General features: G+C 40.6%; 1 protein-coding gene and 1 pseudogene across 6 annotated transcripts in view; both read right to left on the bottom strand.

Moving 5' to 3' along the window:
• Nucleotides 1–19,247, bottom strand: part of LOC149114165 (uncharacterized) — a 60,279-nt gene extending 41,032 nt beyond the window's left edge. For all 5 annotated transcript variants that reach the window (XM_089287553.1, XM_089287552.1, XM_089287554.1 and 2 more), the window contains exon 1: nucleotides 18,837–19,247. The gene's annotated coding sequence lies outside the window, so the exon portion shown is untranslated. The remainder of the gene's footprint in view (nucleotides 1–18,836) is intronic.
• Nucleotides 5,588–11,930, bottom strand: LOC149114166 (tetratricopeptide repeat protein 28-like; annotated as a pseudogene). Its single transcript, XR_016206279.1, has 4 exons — nucleotides 11,896–11,930; nucleotides 8,739–11,078; nucleotides 7,546–7,579; nucleotides 5,588–7,057 (listed from the first exon to the last, which is right to left on the bottom strand). The product of XR_016206279.1 is annotated as a tetratricopeptide repeat protein 28-like (transcript).
• Nucleotides 19,248–19,479: the final 232 nt, after the last annotated feature.

The raw sequence follows: 19,479 nt of genomic DNA, 5'->3' as shown, positions 1-19,479 counted from the left end.
CCGCATTGTCATAATGGAACATTATATTACTTGGGGAATAGCTATTTCTGTCGCGAGAGTGATCTTCTTCTGCTTAACTTGCCCCCAAACAAACGATGTGTTTTGTCACTCGTGTATGTGGGCAGCTCGCTATAATGATTCATAAAGAAATGCTTTAAACATTCCCCATTTGGTTTGGATCAAAAAGGAGGGTACCGCCAGTGCCAGGGACAAGGCGATTCCTTATAAACAAGTCTTTAATCGATAATTTTCTTATAAAAAGGGCCAATATATTACGTTTACTTTCACATTCTTCGTGATCATGATGTCCTTCTTGTAATTGCTAGTATGTTATGGATCATTTTCACTTGACGTCGAAAAATTCGAAATTTGAAACTGTGGATCTTGCAACACTGTTCTTTTAGCATATTAATGACATCAACGTCAATAATTGCTTAGCATATTTTTATGTGGACCACGGTGGTTTAATTTGGAGAAAATTTAAGAAGTTCTTGCTGAATGTGTTCTTAAACACTGCAAAAATCTTTCAACTCTTTAAAAACTCTTTTTACCCACGATAATAGATGTAAATATTAATACAACCCCCTTCCGAAAGGAAGATTCATAATATTTACAGCATAGTCTGTAAATATTATATTTCACTGCCACATCAGTGCTACCATAGAAGTGCACCAATATCGCGGGCACATTAATTTTTCCACATATTATCCCAAACACTGGGTTCTAAAGGACATTGGAGGACATTGTTTAGTTAAAATTGAAGTAACTTTCTTGTTGTCACCTTAACTCCTATGATCTATGAGCTTGTTAATGTTTTCCTTGTAAGCCGATACGATCTTGTTATTTTGATGAAAATGACGAAGAGCTCTTTCGTGATGTAGCCAAAGAGGCATTTGTGACGTCATTGAATACAATATGGCGGAACGGGAGACCCTAACCCCATATGAAAAACCCACGTATAAGATTAACGTCTTTGTCAATAGCGCACTTTTCAATTGAGCTTCGTAAAACAAAAACCAAAGTAATCACTCTGGCCAATCACACAAGAGGCAGATAATTCAGTAAACCAATCAAAAACTCAAGCAAATACTTGCAGCCGACGTCAAGCACGGGAAAATAAGTGTGCAGGGGAGTAGCGATTGGTTCTGGTTTTACCTCGATTGGATGACAGAGTGGCGCGAGTTTTCTTCAGCCAACCACTTAACGTGGCAATACAAAACGAAAGCAAGCGCGAATAGGTCATTTCTGAGTTGCCTTTCGCCTCTGTTTCAAAACGAGTCCTCGTGCAAAACTTTTCTTATGAAAATGAGTTTGATTTGCATGAAAATGAACTTATCGATGAAAAGCATTTTCATATGAATGGTTTCGCACCAAGACTCGTTTAGACGCAGAGAAAAAGGACATCTCGGAAATGGCTTGTTACTTTCGATGATACAGTGAAAACCGCGCTATAGCTTCCTCCTGGGTTTGAACTATTGATTTCCATAAACTTAACGCTAATCTCAACGATAAATGATTATTGAAACTGTATTGTACATCACTCCTGTTGGCAAAGACTTAATCTAAATTATGTATTTTCTCCTTTTCAACGAAGTTTATGTGTTCAAAGGAAGAAAAAATTTGCGAAGCCATGAGGGAATACTGCTTTTCAGATGAAACCGAAGCTGAATATTCAAGAAGTCTATCCAAGAAGAGTTAACCCGAGGAGGGCATGGGCACCAATGGCGTATTCTGACGAGAGAAAAACTCATTAATAATTGCTTCCTAAGTTCTGTTGTTACTTTTTTAACGGGCTTGAACGTCCAAGCGTGCTGTAATTAAACTTGTTAGCTGAAATGAAGACCTCGAGCTTATTTGTAAGCAAAGACATTATTGAAACAAGGCAATAAAGTGTAGTGAGCGGCTTTCTTTTCTTTGCCCAACGATAGTCAACTTCCAATTATCTACCAAACTGATTGAAAACCCTAATTGAGCTCAATTCCAAAGTTTGGTTTCTATTTGCTCCGTCGTTGCTTCCAGGGACTTTAGTCTCTTGCTTTTCTTTGATTGGTGCTGACAACTGACGTAACATAACTGTTGTTGTTGTGTTTAAGGATGTCGTCATTTTTTGGTTCGTTTAATAAGCCAGTTACGGACCTCGTTCGGCACTCCTTTTGTTACTGAGACCTTTACGCGTCCCCTTATATCTAACAGACGCGAGCCCCAGACCCATTACAGGTCATTACTTAAGGTTACTGTAGACCTTCAAGGGCCTATTTTGTCCAAAATTTTTTTTTTTTTTTACACCAAATTAGAGACTTTTACTTTATCTGAATTTTCCACAAAAAGTTATTTCAAAAACTTAAAACGCGAACGAGTTATCCACAAAAACCTAAATTCTTAAAACGAGCCAATGAACCGCAAACTGTGATAAGCCAATTAAAATGTGTCAGCCTTTGAGTGGAGCAGTAACAATTTTGGCGGCAACTGATCTCATCCGCGGAGTCGAATTTCGCTTTTTTTGTTTACTTCTTGCAATTTCTCGCAGAGAAATCTTGGCTTTTGTTGATTGTTTTCTTCGTTTAAATTATAGACTAGACGCTTCACATTCCTTCATTTAAACGCAAGCGCGAATCGCAAGCGAATGTTTCGTCCATGCCCTGCTCTAGCTTCTTCTGGCACAAAAGTTGACTGCCCCGGAATTGCCGACGAATTTAATCAGCTGACATCTGACAAGGCAGCTTCTCCAAACGCTCCTTTCCCCTTCTTTACAGAGTGTTTTTCCATATTCTACTAAAACAGACAGGCCGATGAATTGCGCGTTTAGTCTTTTTTCGTAAATGTGTAAATATCCGCACTCGACTCGGTTCGCCGAGTAGGCGTGTTCAAGGCTATTCCGCTAGCATTCCTCTTTTTTCTCTTTTCCTTCTTTACCATTTATCTGCTGATTCGGCTTAGATGCTGAATGTTTCATGGCAGACGATGTAAGATATAAAGATATACTGTAAATATAAACATTGCACATTCATTCCCGGGGAGCGTTACTGTAGCCCGCCTGGGAGTTCAAAGCTGCGTTTCATTGGTTGGCGGCATGGCCACGTAAACAACCGTTTCAGTAAGTAAGTAAGTAGGTAAGTAAGCAAGCAAGCAAGCAAGCAAGCAAGCAAGCAAGCAAGCAAGCAAGCAAGCAAGCAAGCAAGCAAGGCAGGCAGGCAGGAAGGCAGGCTGGCAGGCAGGCAGGCAGGCAGGCAGGCAGGCAGGCAGGCACCAAAGAGTGTGAGGCTTTTGCGAAAATCGAAATATTTTTCCTGTGACGCCTCATTGAGTAACAGCAGTCAGAAAATTTTCTATTGTCCAACTTTGAAAGAGATTTTCTAAGCAACCAATAGAAATATCGAAAAAGCCTCACACCCTTTGTTAGCCCATCATCTCCTTACTGATAATGTCTAGTCAGTTTTGATGTCCGCGGTAACACAAAGACTGGTAATTCAGTTTAGCAAATACGGTCATTTTTGCGTTTTTAGGCTTGCGCGTGCCTATCAAAACAAAAATAACAAAATATATTGTTTTTTTTCGGATTCTACAGTTTATTAGCTCACCTAAATTTCTGTTCTAGGAATCGAATCTTTTTCTAAAACTTGTTTTCCTTCTTGTTTTTTGTTTGTGAGCCTGCATGGGAGGGGGGAGGGGCGGGGAACTGGAACGGGGAGGGTGGCGCCCTATGTACCACAAAAGAGTATTCACTCAATAGCAATAAAACTTTTGTGGGGTGTAGAGCGTTTAAAAAAATGTTTACTTTAATATAATACATGTCGATCACGAAGTCACAGAAATTCAAAATGACGTCACAGATTTCAAAGTGTCCTCTATCTTGGGTCCGCCAGCTTGGATTTCAAACATTTAAAAGGTACAAATAAAAATACATTTTCATCTCTAATTCAAACTATAGAGATCATTGTGATATATAGATTATAGTGAATGATTGCATGATTGATTGATAGATTTATAGATGGATAGATTGAATTTCCAATGATATAGGTTTTCACTGGTTGACTTTCAAAGGTTACTGATCATTTTAAATCAAAGGCCTCATGAAAATAGTATTACAATGAATGCACACCTTGGATAGTGCCCCAGTCATTGAATTACAGTAGTCGTTCACTTCTTCGGCATTTTCATCAATTTAACAGATAGATTCTAAATTACTGTGCGTCTGTTCAGTAAAATACATCACAGATGACATCAAAATGTGGTAAAGGCTACAACAAAAAAGCGGCACACGAACCATAAGGTGAGTGTGTCACTGATGTTCTTACCACACTTTGACGTCATCTGTGATCTATTATTGAACAGACGCATGGCAACGTGGAATCGATTTGTTTTATAAAATAAAGAAACGAAAACATTTAAGCACTTCATCTATACGTCTGTCCTCCAATAGATCATGCGTAAGAACGAACCAAAACGCGAGAACAATACGACATATAAATATAAAACGTTAGTGATGTCTGGGACAATACAAACGGTTTTAATATGACACATAATTAATAACCAGTGCAATACCATACATGGTCCATTGTCATCTAAAAACCTCCATAGGCAGATTTATTACAATAATCACACACAGTATCAGCAAAGATAAATTGACAAGAAATAATCACTTCCGTACGAGTGTGACGAAACCGCGCCACAAAGGTGGGCTCTCTCTAACAAAAAAAAACTAAGCATAAACGAACCCGAGAAAACACGCAACAACTACCTAAGTCTACAAGCATTTATTATAACAATTACACTAAAATAACATTATACTTTAAATAGGGTAACTAACAATAATACAATAAGCTAAATAATTAACCTTAATTTATTTACAAGAATATAATAAACAAGCTAAATACTTCAGTACACTTAATCTATTTACAAGAACATTCCTTAAAAAAAAAATAGGCGTTTCCGTAGTTCAGTTCAGTTCACCTTACGTCTGAAGTCCTTGTCAATGAACTTGACCCCAACAACGTTCCACCAACACATGACACACACAACGAACCAATTCAAACACCCGTTTATTACTCCCACCTTTCAACTTACCTCTTCCGATTACGTCTTCACTCAGTCCGGTATATTTCAACTTGACTTCTCCGATTTACTCCAGCTGTCCGGTTTACAACGGCCGACTTCGACAGAACTTTACGTTTGTCCTTCGATTGCTTCGACCAGCTATTTAGCACTCACGTTCCCCGGCAAATGGCTCTTTGTCGTGAATTAAGGAATGGTTTACTGATGGCTTCTCAGTAATGAAAATGTGCTTCCGGACGTGTTCCTGCCACTTTCTAGCCTCGCTCGTAACTACACTTCAACCTGCTTCTTCTACACACAGAAAAACCTCTCAACACGTATCACCCCAAAAAACCCTAAATATGCAAACGCAAGGTGTTACAATCAAAGAAAGGAAAAGAAAACTATTGGTTAAGGACTAATTACAAAAGTATTGAACAGAACTGGTTACGTAATGAAAGAATACAAATCACATAATCGAGTGTTACGGAATAAATATGATTCTAAACAAGCTGTTCCTATGGGATGTAATTAAGCATTCCATGACAACGAGACGTTTCTACAGGACATAAACCAAATTATAATTCTGAATTAAATTCTAATTCTGTAACAATATTTGCAATATTAATAGCAATAATAGTAACGAAATTCTCAAAAACACATCTCGATGTTTTCTTAAACATAAAGACCTGTGTTTAGACTTAAGACGCTAGAAATTCAAAAAAGAAGTAAACTAAATCTTTAACTAAAAGCGACATTACTATATAACTTAGCCCTAGTAGATTTGCCATTGCATTGCACTGCTATAATGACCAATCACTTTCAAAGGACCTGACTTATAACACAATTGACTGACAATAAGCTCTTAATGACCAGCCCAACGGAAACAGTGAGTTTTGTTTCCCCGAGACCCTCGATGTTGAGGGTCGAAGGGAAACAAAATTTACTGTTTCCTGAGGGGCCAGTCATTAAGTGTTTTGTTATACCTCCCGAATGAAAAATAGAAAAAAACTGCGAAAAAATGATTTGCTTGACGCCTACGGTGGCTGTGATTGCAGTATGAGCGGCAGTCAAACCGAGCTGTCCTACCGAAACGACACGATAACAGTCTTTTTCTTCGCAGCCTACAAAAGTGAAGACAATACTTAAGCGGCTTTGCCTTCTTCTAATGCTTAACTCGAGAATTCAAGATTTGATTTGACGAGGAACAGCATATGTTGTTGTAAATGACACAATTATCTTCCTACCTGACGAATGGCCGAACGCGGGCGACCTATTTTTGGCGCCAAATTAAAAGCTTGAAGACACAAAATGTTCAAATTTTCCCCTTTGTTAATCTAATATGTTTTTGCCCAATTAAAAATCCCTTTTCTTGAATAATGAATGCCTTCTCTAGTGAGAAAACGTTGCCTGATTTGACATCAGGCCGACTGGCACACAAATTTGCGGCCGTTTCGAGGTGCACGACCTGATCACGTGCGAGTCGAAAGTTCAAGTTGTTGTTTCCCTAGGGAGTTAATGAGTTTTGTTCGGCCTAAGGAGTTAGTGAGTTTTGACCCATGGGACGTGAAACGTTCTCCTCCAATTGGAAAACGTAATTTAGTTGGAAGGTATAACAAAACACTATTCACTTGACTCTAAATTATAATTTCATTCCAGAAAATGGAAATGGCAAGTAAATCTAACTTAGGCTTTCTCATCACGTCCCGCGAGAATTAAAATCATCCCATTTTGGGTTACCTTTCAATTTCAAAGCGACTAATAACTATTTGCTATTTTCTTTGTATTTTACACTTACACAACAATTAAAATTGATTCACTTAAAACTTGCCCAAATCTGGAACTTGCTTTGGCAATGATTTGCAACGAAAACAGAAATACAATAAAAGTACTTGAATAAGTCTCATTGTCCACTCTCAGGCAGAGAAGACCTCTGGATTTAACAGCTCTTTCCTTGGAAGAGAACGGATCAACTTCAGCTTACGTGACTTTTTCCCTCGAGCTTTGCTCTGACAGCAACTGTTCTCTGTTTGGAAACATATAACGATGCAGCAAAAGATTAGCTTTTGGTTGGTTTGTAGCATCATATCATACACACATTGGAAAAAAGGATACAGAAAAAACCTTACCTTATTACATGAAATTTTCGCGACACGTTTAATTAGCGATTTTTAGGTGCGCATATTTCGCGACACCTAAATTCCGCGATTTTGCGAAAATTGTGTATTTTGAATCACTTTAACTTCGCGTTCTCGAGTAACCCCCCATTGATTTCGTTAACAATGTTAGTTAAACATGTCCTCCAATTTAGTAAACCGACTTAATCGATATCAAAGGTACGATAACGTCAAAATTAACAAACGCGCAACTGCTGGACTATATGTCAACAGTAACATAATTTGAGTCACTTAACTTTCGCGTCATGTTATGTTCGGGACACTTGTTGTTCGCGTCACTTTAATTTCGCGAAATTAACGTGGCGCGAAAATTTCATGTTATAAGGTAACTAATTACCAAGGAGCTTTCTCTTTTCTTGATCATTCAGCATCTGAAACAGAAAGAGAAATGAGAAAACTACCTTTTACTGACAAAATAATAGTGACCAAGAATTCTGTCAAACAGCACCGTGTTTCTATCGAGTTAAAGAAGTCGGAGAACGAGAAATGTTGTGGGAACAAGGGCCGACAGGCTAATGTTTCCACAGCTCTTTCCAGTTCTCTCAAACTTCCACCAGTGCCACCAGTGTTTCTATAATTCGATAGCAACACGGGTTGCTTTACGTGCAATATTGCTTAAAGTACATCTGTAGAGAAATAGACTTCATGTTTCATGTTCAGGTTGCGCGCGCAGATGGCAGATCACGCGTGACTTTGTCGAGACAGGTTTTGGTTTCTTTTCACACCCGCTTTCACTGTTACTTGCATAGCGACCGTCTTTGAACATGCCATTTCCCGACATGCTATGTAACCTGGCCTACGTAAAAAATATAACCACAACTGGTTTCTTTACGATCGAACTCGACTTTTAGCTATAAACGATGGATTTATTTGACATCAAACTAAGGCTAGGAGTATCAAGGAAACATTCTGCGAGAGATAAATTGACTGTTTTGAATGTTTACATCTTTCGAATATTAACTGAGCGGTAGCGGCCCAATTCTACCGAAAGTCACCCTTGACAGCCGACCGACAACACTAAAATCGTTTCAATTATCCCGTAAATGGAGAAACCTGACAAGTCCACAACCTCCTTCATTCATTCGAGGTCAGGTTGAGGATATTGGTTATTTGTTCCGCTAAAACCCGGAAAAATTGCCAGTTATACAGTTAAACGATCTTTCAGCCGTTTACATGTCGAAAGATGGTCGAACGATGTCGCCTATGCACGTAACACTGAAAGCAGGTGTAAAGATCGTCTGAATTCGTACAACGGAAACACGCATCAGTTGAGGGCGTGCTTTTAATTGTTGTGTTAGACCCGTACTATTTTTTTCATAAAATTTCTCTTTTGGCGTGAAAAAAGGCAAAATCTCTAATGATGAAAGAACTGCACGCACTTAGGTAATGGCACAAGCATTCGCGAGCTGCTCACTTTGCATTTCCACGAAGGACGCTGTTTAGAATAATAATTAACAACTTTTATATTAGCACTTTTGTCAACTAAAAATAAATGTTGCGTCCTTAAAGATTAGAAAAAGGTTTACTCACGATGTTTTCACTGGCTTTCTTCAAATTCTATGGTCACGTCATCGCCGATGAGAACAAACGGAGCCCAGTGTTTTACCGCACCAAACTTCTCTGACTCTCTTAGACACCTCCTAGCCCGGTGAACAGCTACACTTGCGCTACATCCAAGATTCAAATGCCTTGTAGAAACTTTTCATAAACTCCATTGTTGCCTCGTCATCAATTGCCCAGAGTGACACGAGAACCGAGCGAGCACCAGCACCCAGGAAATACCTTGCAATACCGACCACACCCTCAGGCGTAACCTTACCTTGTGCACTGTGACAGCAACTTAGCACAACTAGCCTTGCACGCAGCTTCACCGCTCGCACATCCGCCATTTTCAACATAAAATTTTTCTCTTCAGGGATCTTGGATATCCGTGCGGGATTCGGAGCCAGAGCAATTTCACCAGTTTCCATATTGCCATGCGCTGCAATGTGTACCAAGGCAACTGAACCGATTCTTTTCAGCACCTCCTCTTTAGTTGCTTTATTTCCAGTGACAGGTACGACACCGAGCATTTCTCCTATTGTCTTTACTTCTTCTCTGGCATATGGCAAGGGCGATAAAATGGCTTCGCCTTGGTCGTTTCGAATTTCTTCAACAAATGGATCTCCCACGAGCAATACTCCACTGCTCCTGTGGTAGTCTTGAGGAAAGTTCCCGATCAGTTTCAGAGTCGTCAACGAGGGAAGAATTCGTATCTTGATAGTTTCACTTAGATACTTGAATTTATCATCTAAAAATGCAGCATACGGAGCCAAACGTAATGGACCGTCGGGGACAATGATCAATTCGTCGCCTTCAAGTAAGTCTGCAATGGGGACAATGATACAATTATGAAAGAAGCGCAAAGAATTGTTGTTGCAGGCTAATGTTTTTTCTCTTTCCTCGGTGAATTCTCTGCTGGGAGAAATTTTGTTTGTTTGCTCATCCAGAGAACGATTTTCACAGGCAACTCTTCCATCAATTTTGTACTCTTTAAAAACATCTTTTCTTACACACTTTAAGAAGGTAACAGCATCTTCGCCTTCTATTTCTTTCCTCCTATACTGAACCTCCCTTTCTTTGTTAAGTAGCCAGAAATGGATTTTGTTAATTTCTAGTGTTAACACCAGTGTTTGCATGAATATACCACTTGACATGCTTGCGATCGTTACATTGTCTTCAGATGAGCCAATCGTAAGCTATTCAGAGCCATATTGTTCCTTTATAAGATCCTCTAAGGCTTGTGCTCGTCCTTGCTCGACAACACACAAAGCCTCAGCAGTCTCTTGAAGCCTTAACAAAGTTCTCCAAACCGCAGTGTAAGCGTCTGGGCACCAATTACGATAAGATATTTTCCAATCATCTTCGGACTGAAGGAGAGCCCTCGTGTCATTGATCAATTTTACACTGGATCGGTAATAATCAAGAGCTCTCGGCAAATCTCCTGACAATTCAAAATCGCGTCCTAAGCAAAAGCATGAACAAGCCTCTTCAGCCCTGTTTCCCAGTTCTTTGGCAATGCTAAGATCTTGGTTGTGGTACTTTACGGCTTGTTTAAAATCACCCAGACTCAGGTAAGCATTGCCAAGATTGGCGTAAGCACGTCCCTCTCCTGCCCTGTGCCCCAGTTCTTGGGCAATGCGAAGACGTTGGTTGTGGTACTGTACGGCTTGTTTAAAATCACCCAGACTGTGGTAAGCAATGCCAAGATTGCCATAAGCACTTCCCTCTCCTGCCCTGTCCCCCAGTTCTTTGGCAATGCTAAGATCTTGGTTGTGGTACTCTACGGCTTGTTTAAAATCACCCAGACTCTGGTAAGCAATGCCAAGACCGCCATAAGCACTTCCCTCTCCTGCCCTGTCCCCCAGTTCTTTGACAATGCTAAGATGTTGGTTCTGGTACTTTACGGCTTGTTTAAAATCACCCAGACGGTGGTAAGCATTGCCAAGATTGCCATAAGCACTTCCCTCTCCTGCCCTGTCCCCCAGTTCTTTGGCAATGCTAAGATGTTGGTTGTGATACTTTACGGCTTGTTTAAAATCACCCAGACTCCGGTAAGCTATGCCAAGATTGCCATAAGCACGTCCCTCTCCTGCCCTGTCCCCCAGTTCTTTGGCAATGCTGAGACGTTGGTTGTGGTACTCTACAGCTTGTTTAAAATCACCCAGACGGTGGTAAGTAATGCCAAGATTGCCATAAGCACTTCCCTCTCCTGCTCTGTCCTCCAGTTCTTTGGCAATGCTAAGTTGTTGGTTGTGGTGTTCAATGTCTTCTTTAGAATTAATGTGACTCTTGTAAGCAAGTTCTTGAACGCAATCGTCACCACTTTGTCTGAGGATTAGGTACAAAATTGAGCAAAACTTCAATTACGGGCATGCGTATAAGCCAAAATTTGGACTTCTTCTTCTTTTTTTTTTTTTTTTTTTTTTTTTTTTTTTTTTGCCATTAACCGTTCTCAATTTCGTTGTTGGCCCTTTCCTTTCTGTTTTTCTCTGCCCTTTTACACTGGCTACCTTTTGCATTGTATGTTCTTTCTGGCTGCGGTGAAAAGTTGGATGTTAATTACGGGCGAAGCCTAGAAATGGACCTTGATCAATCATAGGCGTTGTGGACCATTTTACCACCGTTTTTGCACCAAAACTGATAACCTTGTTTTTCGATTTGCGACGTCGGAATGTCGTCGATATCTAAACCTGACCATTGTGCGGAAAGGGCTAGCCTAGCACTACTATCAGCTTATGAAGAATATCTAATGACATTTAAATTGATGACGTCACAAGTGGCACAAAGAGCACGACCATTAATTACGCATATATGCGTAGTTGGTATTCAAAGGGTTAAAAGACCTTGAAAGGGACAAATAACATTCTCGTGAACGATCGATAACTCTGAAATACCGTATTTCCGTAAACAATGACAAGTACATGAGGTGAAGCGATTTAATATACAGTAACAGTATCTATATCGATTGAATCATATGATAGGTTTACAAAATCAAACAAAAACAAAAACTCTGTAAAAACAAAACCAAATAACAAAATATTGCATTTCTGTGACAGCTCAGGTTGTTGGCAAATTTAAATGACCGATATCCTAAAACGTGGACAAAAAACAACCATGCATTCTTTTGGCAGTGTCCGTTTGATACAGGTTTGTAACAACAGGAATGACCATAAAAGTCATGTTTAAGGTGTCCGCGTCCGCTTAATAGAGGTGTCGGTTGAATACAGGTATTTTTTACAGTAAATGTGGGAAAAGAAAAATGGAACTTGCACAGCTGTCCGTTTAATAGAGGGTGCTTAATATGGCGTCCGCTTAATACAGGTTTGACTGTATTTTATTGGTGGTGTTTTATTGAAAATGTATGGCAATTTATTTACAACCTTAAGTAGTACTGGGTCGTGTTTCAAAATAAAAGGTGGGGAATAAATGGTGTTTCGACTCAGTCAATATCAGTAAATGCCTTTTGCTGGTTTTCCCGTCCCTCTATTCCCCTTGCCCCATACCCCTCGCATTCGTATAGCACTGATATATACAGTGTAATATTCCTAACTTGGCCATGAACAGCAGACAACCAAACCAAATATGGCCCAGGAAATTAAAAGAAGAAAATTTCATCTTTGTTTACATCAGCATAACCCTACACTGGATATCGTAATTAATATATGCAGAATTTGGAGTTTAAAAAATGAGCAACAATAAAAGTATTTTTGAGGGAGTTTGAAAGTACAATGAAGGGTTTACAAAGCGAGTGATTTTCGAAAATTCTCTCAAATTGTACGAGCAGTTTCAATCAAAGAATTTTGCAAATAACGCGAGTAGGAAAAAAAAATAGCAACTGCTTGCGCTTTCATGCGCTTTCTCGTTTCACTAAGAACATGTATGCCCGTATTCCTTAGATTTGCACTGCAGTGCCAGGAACCATTATCCAATTATCTTTTGCTAGGCGACTGAAATTAACGAAGCATGCTAATCTGCTTTTCCATAAAGTATATCCACCTTGTGTACATTTTGCACACAAACTACAGTTCTGTTAAGAAACACTCCTTATCTACATACACATGAAAAAACTTGTTAAACTTGACATTCAACTGAAACTGAAAATAGTCAAAGGCCCTTCGGGCAACCTCGTGTCACTTATTTTAGAGTGCGAAGAAATCCACTGCTGCACCAAAAAAGTGTAACCCGCGTGCAATGCTAACTAAAGAAAACAGGAGCGCATTTTCATTTTCGATTAGGCTCGATCTAGCCCAATCTGACCCTTGCTCAATACTAATTTTGTGATTTATATCTGTTTTCTTGTTCACGGAAAGTGCGCATTAGATTTTAGTTTTTATCGGCTCATTATGATCCCCCATTTCTTCTCATGTCAGGGTTGAATTCAAGTATTTACGAGCCTTTATCAAAATGTTTCCAAAAACATGAGATTGTCATACAGGTTAGAATTCCTTTTCAAGAATGTTTACCCGGCTCTGTATTAAAATAAAGCGAACTTTAATCTTAAGTTTGTCGTTAGTTACCTTGTTTTATGGGTTGAAATGATATTGATACCAAAGGAATCTAAAACAAGTCAGCGAGAATGAATTGTAGGTGATCCGTCTTCGAGTGATTCAACTTGCTTCGTTATTTAACGCAAGTAGCGTGACGCGTGTAATGTTATACATGTCATGAATTTGATCTGGCCTGATCTGCCACAAGTTCATTTATGTACAGGAGATACTGATCATATCGTACAATTAATTCATGTGATTTATACCCAAATTTATACCTGTTTGCTTATCCGCAGAAAATGCACTCTTAATCGGCTCATTGTGATCTCTGGACCTGTCTGATGCCAACCCTCGTAAATAAAAGCATGGAATCTGCATAGCGCAACAAAAACTCCTCTCAATCGGCGCATTGTGATCTTTGGACTTGTCTGATGCCAGCCCGTGGAATGTGAATCGCGGGACCGAAACTCGTCTAATCGGGTCAAATATGGCCGAATTTTACTCTTAGAGTAACACATCCGAACAGTGGTTGTGTTATTATTCTTAAAAAGTGTCTTGTTGCAGATAAAATAAAACTCAGAATTTTACGGTTTAGTAATATATGGGACCAAAAGAAAGATTAGATTTTCTCAGAACTTGTAAAAGATCTTACATTTTATGAAATTAAAAACTAAGAAGGATTGATAATTTTCTTGTTTTAAAATATGACCACGTCTCTGGCGTGCAAACCAGCATAATGATAACTGCCATGAAATTCGCTTGTTTCGTTAGTGTTTCAAACTCCATTTTATTCACTCATCTGGCACCCTACACCTCAAATCCTAATCCTGGTAAATGATTATACAATCACGCACATATTGTAACATCCTCTCTTTCATCAAAATAAAGAAAAAACTTAAGTGTTCTTCACTTAGTCGAAATCAAGATAAATCAAGGGTCCAAGCTCAACAAAGCATTTGTAATGAAATAACCTGTGATCAGTCTGTGAACTGTAACAAAAGAGTTAGTAAATTGAAATGGTTAATCATGAGCACACGTAGTCCTTCAGGTACGCCGGGGGTCTCCTGTCACGCCTTGGCCTCTGGTGCTGATCGGTATTGCTCTCACAAGAGGTCGATCCTGGGGGTTTGTCAACTGGTTCTGCAGATAAGGTAGGGATGCTGAGTGAATCTGGACTGGGAATGCTCGAGTCATCCACTGGATCTGATTGAATGGGCTGAATCGGTGATTCTGATGTCTTCTTGAGGTGCTGCCTGTTTCTTCTGTAGACAGTTCCATTCTCAGCCTCTACCGTGTAAGATCGCTCATCTAATCTTGCAGTTACTTGGGCCTTCGGCCACGACTTGGCACCTAACTTAAAGGGTTTCATTCGTACGACATCCCCTTCACGTAGTACTGGTAGATCCTTTGTGTTTCTGTCGTAATACTTGGCTTGGGCCCGTTGGCGCTCTTTTAACTGGCTCTTTTCAATTCCAGACTGGGTTGTCTTAGGCATAAGGAGGCTTTGTGCAGGAGGGAGGAGCGTTTTGGTCCGCCTGCCCATCAGACGCTGCGCAGGGCTCGTGGTCATCGCTTGGGTAGGAGTGTTCCTATAATCCAGGAAAGCCAAATACGGATCAGTCCCAGCCTTGATAGACTTCTGTAGGAGACGCTTGGCTGTCTTTACTCCAGACTCTGCCTTGCCATTAGCCTTACTGTTCCCGGGACTGCTGGTTAGGTGCTCAAAGTCCCAGGTCTTTGCGAATGACACAAATTCTTTGCAGGTGAATTGTGGACCATTGTCGCTCACGACTTGATCAGGTATTCCATAGCGGGAGAAGTGGCTTTTCAGCTTCAGGATGGCTGTGGTTGCCTTGGTGTCTGGTAACCTGTCTACCTCCCAAAAGTTGCTGTAATAGTCGATGGTAACCAAATAGTCTTTACCATCCAGCGTAAAGATGTCAGCGCCTACCTTCTCCCAGGGCCGAGAGGGGACCTCGTGGCTCATCAAGGACTCATTGGGTTGCGACGTTGTATCGAACTCCCTGCATATCTCGCATCCTGAGATGTACTGCTTGATTTCAGCCGACATTCCGGGCCAGTAGATACATCCACGTGCTCTTCTTAGACATGACTCTGTTCCTAAATGGGAGGCATGAATTCTTGCTTTCATGTCTGCACGAAGATTCTTAGGGATCACCACAGCATTTGCTTTGAAAATCAATCCATTTTGAAGAGTCAACTCATCCCGCATATCAAAATATGGGTGAGTCAGTTCAGGGGCAAGTTTCTTTTCTTCTGGCGAGCCTTTGAGAATGGTTTCAGATAAACTTTGTAAAGAATGATCTTTCCGAGTTTCAGCCTTAATTTCAGTGATGCGCTCGTCAGAAATGGGTAGATAGTTGACCATGTTCACAAACTCTAGGTCGTCCTCATTATCACCTTCAAACGGGAGGAAAGCTCGCGACAACGTGTCGGCAAGGTGCATGTTTTTACCGCGCTCATAGTGGACGGTGAAGTCATACTTCTGCAGTCTCATCATCATTGACTGTAATCGCCGTGGTGCACGTGAAAGCGGCTTCTGAAGAATCACTTCTAGTGGTTTGTGGTCACTTTCCACATTGACATGTCGACCAAATGTATACTGGTTGAATCGCTCAAGAGAGAAAACGATAGCTAGCATCTCTTTTTCAATTTGCGCGTATCGTTTCTCTGTCCCTGTCAACGCTCGGCTTGCCTACTCAATGGGTCGGCCATTCTGGAGTAAAGCTGCTCCGAGGCCACTTTGACTCGCATCGCATTGAATAGTGAGCTCACTGCAAGGGTCATAATAGCTCAGCACTGGAGCTTGTGTGACCATGTGTTGTATCTTCTGGAATGCGCTGTCCTGCTCCTCGGACCATTGCCATTGTGTGTCTTTTCTTGTCAGGCGACGTATGGGCTCCATGATTTCCGAAAGCTTGGGAAGGAACTTCGCCAAGTAGTTTACGAAGCCATTGAGCCTTTGAACTCCTTCCACGTCTTCTGGTCTAGGCATTTTGGTTACAGCCTCCACCTTAGCGGGGTCAGGTTTCAGACCATCGCTCGATAACAGGTGACCCATGTAAGGAACCTCTTTTTGGCGCAGTTTCATCTTGTCTGCGTTCAGAACTATGCCGTAATCTAGACATCTTTGAAGCAGCTTCTCCAGGTTCTCGTCATGGTTTGAGGTAGCTTCGTCATCATTTTGCCCCTTTCCACAGATCAGGATGTCGTCTGCAATACACAGGACTCCTTCCAGGTTCTCGAGGGCATGGTGTAGATGTTTCTGGAATATCTCTGACGATGCGGATAGACCAAAAGGTAGACGACACCAACGGTACCTGCCATAGGGAGTGGCAAATGTTGTAAGGACACTTGATTCTGGTGCCAAGACACAATGCAGTAACCAGATTTTAGGTTGACTGTGGAAAAGACTCGTGCTTCAGACAGCTCAGGAAGTACGTCCTCTAGCACAGGTAGCCGATATCTCTCTCTTCTAAGTGCTGTATTTAACGGTCTGGGGTCTAGGCAGATCCTCAAAGCTCCGGTCTTCTTAACTGCCACAGCTAAACCGCTGACCCATTGGGTGGGTTCGTCTACTGGAGCAATAACGCCTATTTCTTGCAGACGGTCCAGTTCCTGCTTCAGCTTGCCCTTGAGTGAAGCTGGTACACGTCTAGGCGGCGCAACTACGGGAGTGATGTTTTGATCCACTTCTAAATGCACCGTTCCGAGTAGCGTTCCTAATTCCGGTTGGAACACTGTAAGGTGATGCTTGATAATTTCTTCAGTTGTACTGAGGCTCTTGACTGCTGGCCTCATCCGTTTAGGTGGCTGTGCAATCTTGAAATTTTCTTCATTGATGGTAATTAGGCCCATTTGCTGAGCTGCCCGCACTCCTATGATTGGTGTTAGTTGTTTCCCAACAACTAAGAATTCCACTGAAAACTTCTTTCCAATCGTCGGGTTTTGAATAATGATGTGACAGGGTCCAAGAGGTTGCAGTGTCGTATCATTCCACATTCGCAGTGTCTTCGTCGTGCGCTTGAGTGACTCGTCTGGAGCAAGTTCGGCGGGAATTACATTAACTGAAGCACCACTGTCAACTTGGAATTTCACGGGTTTCTTTGCAACAACCATTTCAGTGTAGATTTCTTTCGGGTATTCTTCTTTCTTCATTGCATGTACCACTTCCGGTTGGTCCGTAATGCTTGTGATGTATTCTATGTCACTTTCTTCTGATTCTTCGGACTCTTCTCTCATACTGTGGACCTTGCTGTTGCATTTTGAGTTCAACTTTCCTGGAGGCAAGATGCCAGGAGTCATAGCCATCACGTTAGTCGAAACACTTGAACTCGCCATTACCAAAGGCGTTTGTTGTGCCGTTCCGCTCGGCGGATCAGTCTCCGTGTCTGACATTTAGAGAGTCGTTTACTGAAAGTGCCGTAGGAGTGTTAAGTCAGGATAGCACTCGTATCTCTCTCCACAGTAGAAAGGTTTAGTCTTCGGGTTCAAACGTTATTAGACATCCCACCGCTGCCACCATGTTTCAAACTCCATTTTATTCACTCACCTGGCACCCTACACCTCAAAATGACCTTTGATCCTAATCCTAGTAAATGATTATACAATCACGCACATATTGTAACAGTTAGCTTTGTAACAGTTGGTTTTATAAAACGATAACAGCGAAGCTAATGTCTGACCGGTCAGGAACCGTTTTTACTCTGTTTTGAAAGACAACCGAAATTGCCGAAACATACGAATTCAAAGATTCTGTTCCTGCTCATTCTCAAAATACATTGACCTTGTACAAAGTTTGCTCACAGACAACAGTGATCAACAGTTGTGTTTCGAAATGCTTCTCATGGTGAAGCTCTACACAAAATATTACTTGAATTCGACATTCCAAATTCTTCACGACAGCATACAGGTTTATTCTAAAAAAATCAAAATGTGCTGATGAAACCCTACTGAAATTCTGATATTCCGAATAATGAACGACTTTGTGAGCAGAGCAGACTGGGAAAACACAAGGGTCAACTAGACATCTAAAATTTCGTTTCTCTAAATTTAGCAGCCCGCAAAAACGAGAATTTATTTCTCTTCTTTTCACTGTAAATTTTGTAATGCTTCTTTACAATTAAGCAAAAAGAAATATTTGGCTTGAGTTGGAATAAGTCTGTTTGTTTTGCGTTGGTATACATGCAGCAGTGATCAAATCAGATATTTCTCTAAAAGAGCAAGACAGAAATTGAAGATGCCGTTTAGATGAAATACGAAAACGATCACCCAAGGAAAGATGTCAACATTGAAAGAAATTCTTCCAGCCGTAACAAAGGTGTGGAGACAAGTATAATGGAGTCTTTGTTCGGCAAATGACAATCATGGAAGCTTTCTTTAATGTGCTACGGATCATGGAAATCAAATCAAACATTGCGAATCCACTTCCACGGGAGCAGAGAGAACTAATTAGTGGTTTATTGCCTAATACTGTAAGCTAAGCTTATGGACAGGTGAATCAACTTGGAAAATGATATAAGACTTGAAATCTTCTGTTCTGCTATCAGAGACACAAAACTGACCCTTATGTACTTACAAATTGGTCGTGTTACATCTCAGGACTCATAAGAGTATTTGAAGTTCCCTCGTTTTGTTTCCAATGCAAATCTCAAATCAACTGAAATTGAAAGTCAAAATGTGTCCGGTAAGGATTATATTAAGTTATATTCATTGGGTTTGTTCCGTCTAACACGTTGTTCATCCCTCTCGCATTGGTTAAATCCGCCGGAGTTCTAACAACAATTTATTAAAACAACAGTTGTGTTTTGAGATTCTTCTCATGGTGAAGTTCTACACAAAATATTACTGAAATTCGACATTCCAAATTCTTCACGACGGTAGACAGGGTGTTAATTCTAAAAAAATAAAATGTGCTGGTGAAACGCTACTGAAATTCTGATATTCCGAATAATGAACGACTTTGTAGACAAAGCAGACTAAGAAAACACAAGGGTCAACTTTCGTTTCACTAAATTGAGGACCCAGTGAAAACGAGAATTTATTTCTCTTACTTTCATTGAGAATTATGTAAAGTGGCAATTAAGCAAAAAGGTTGAGTTAGAATAAGTCTATTTGTATAACGTAAGAGAATGTTGTTAATTACCGGCGTTGTTCTCAGCAGTATAAATTGTAAGCAACGATGAATTGTGTCACAATGCTTTACACATGGCGAACAATTC

The sequence above is a fragment of the Orbicella faveolata genome, unplaced genomic scaffold (assembly GCF_042242905.1).
Source record: "Orbicella faveolata isolate gen_17 unplaced genomic scaffold, um_ofav_v1 contig_14, whole genome shotgun sequence".
Classification (NCBI taxonomy): Eukaryota; Metazoa; Cnidaria; class Anthozoa; order Scleractinia; family Merulinidae; genus Orbicella; species Orbicella faveolata.
Note: the sequence above shows the minus strand (reverse complement) of the source record. Positions and strands in the feature narration are given on the sequence as shown.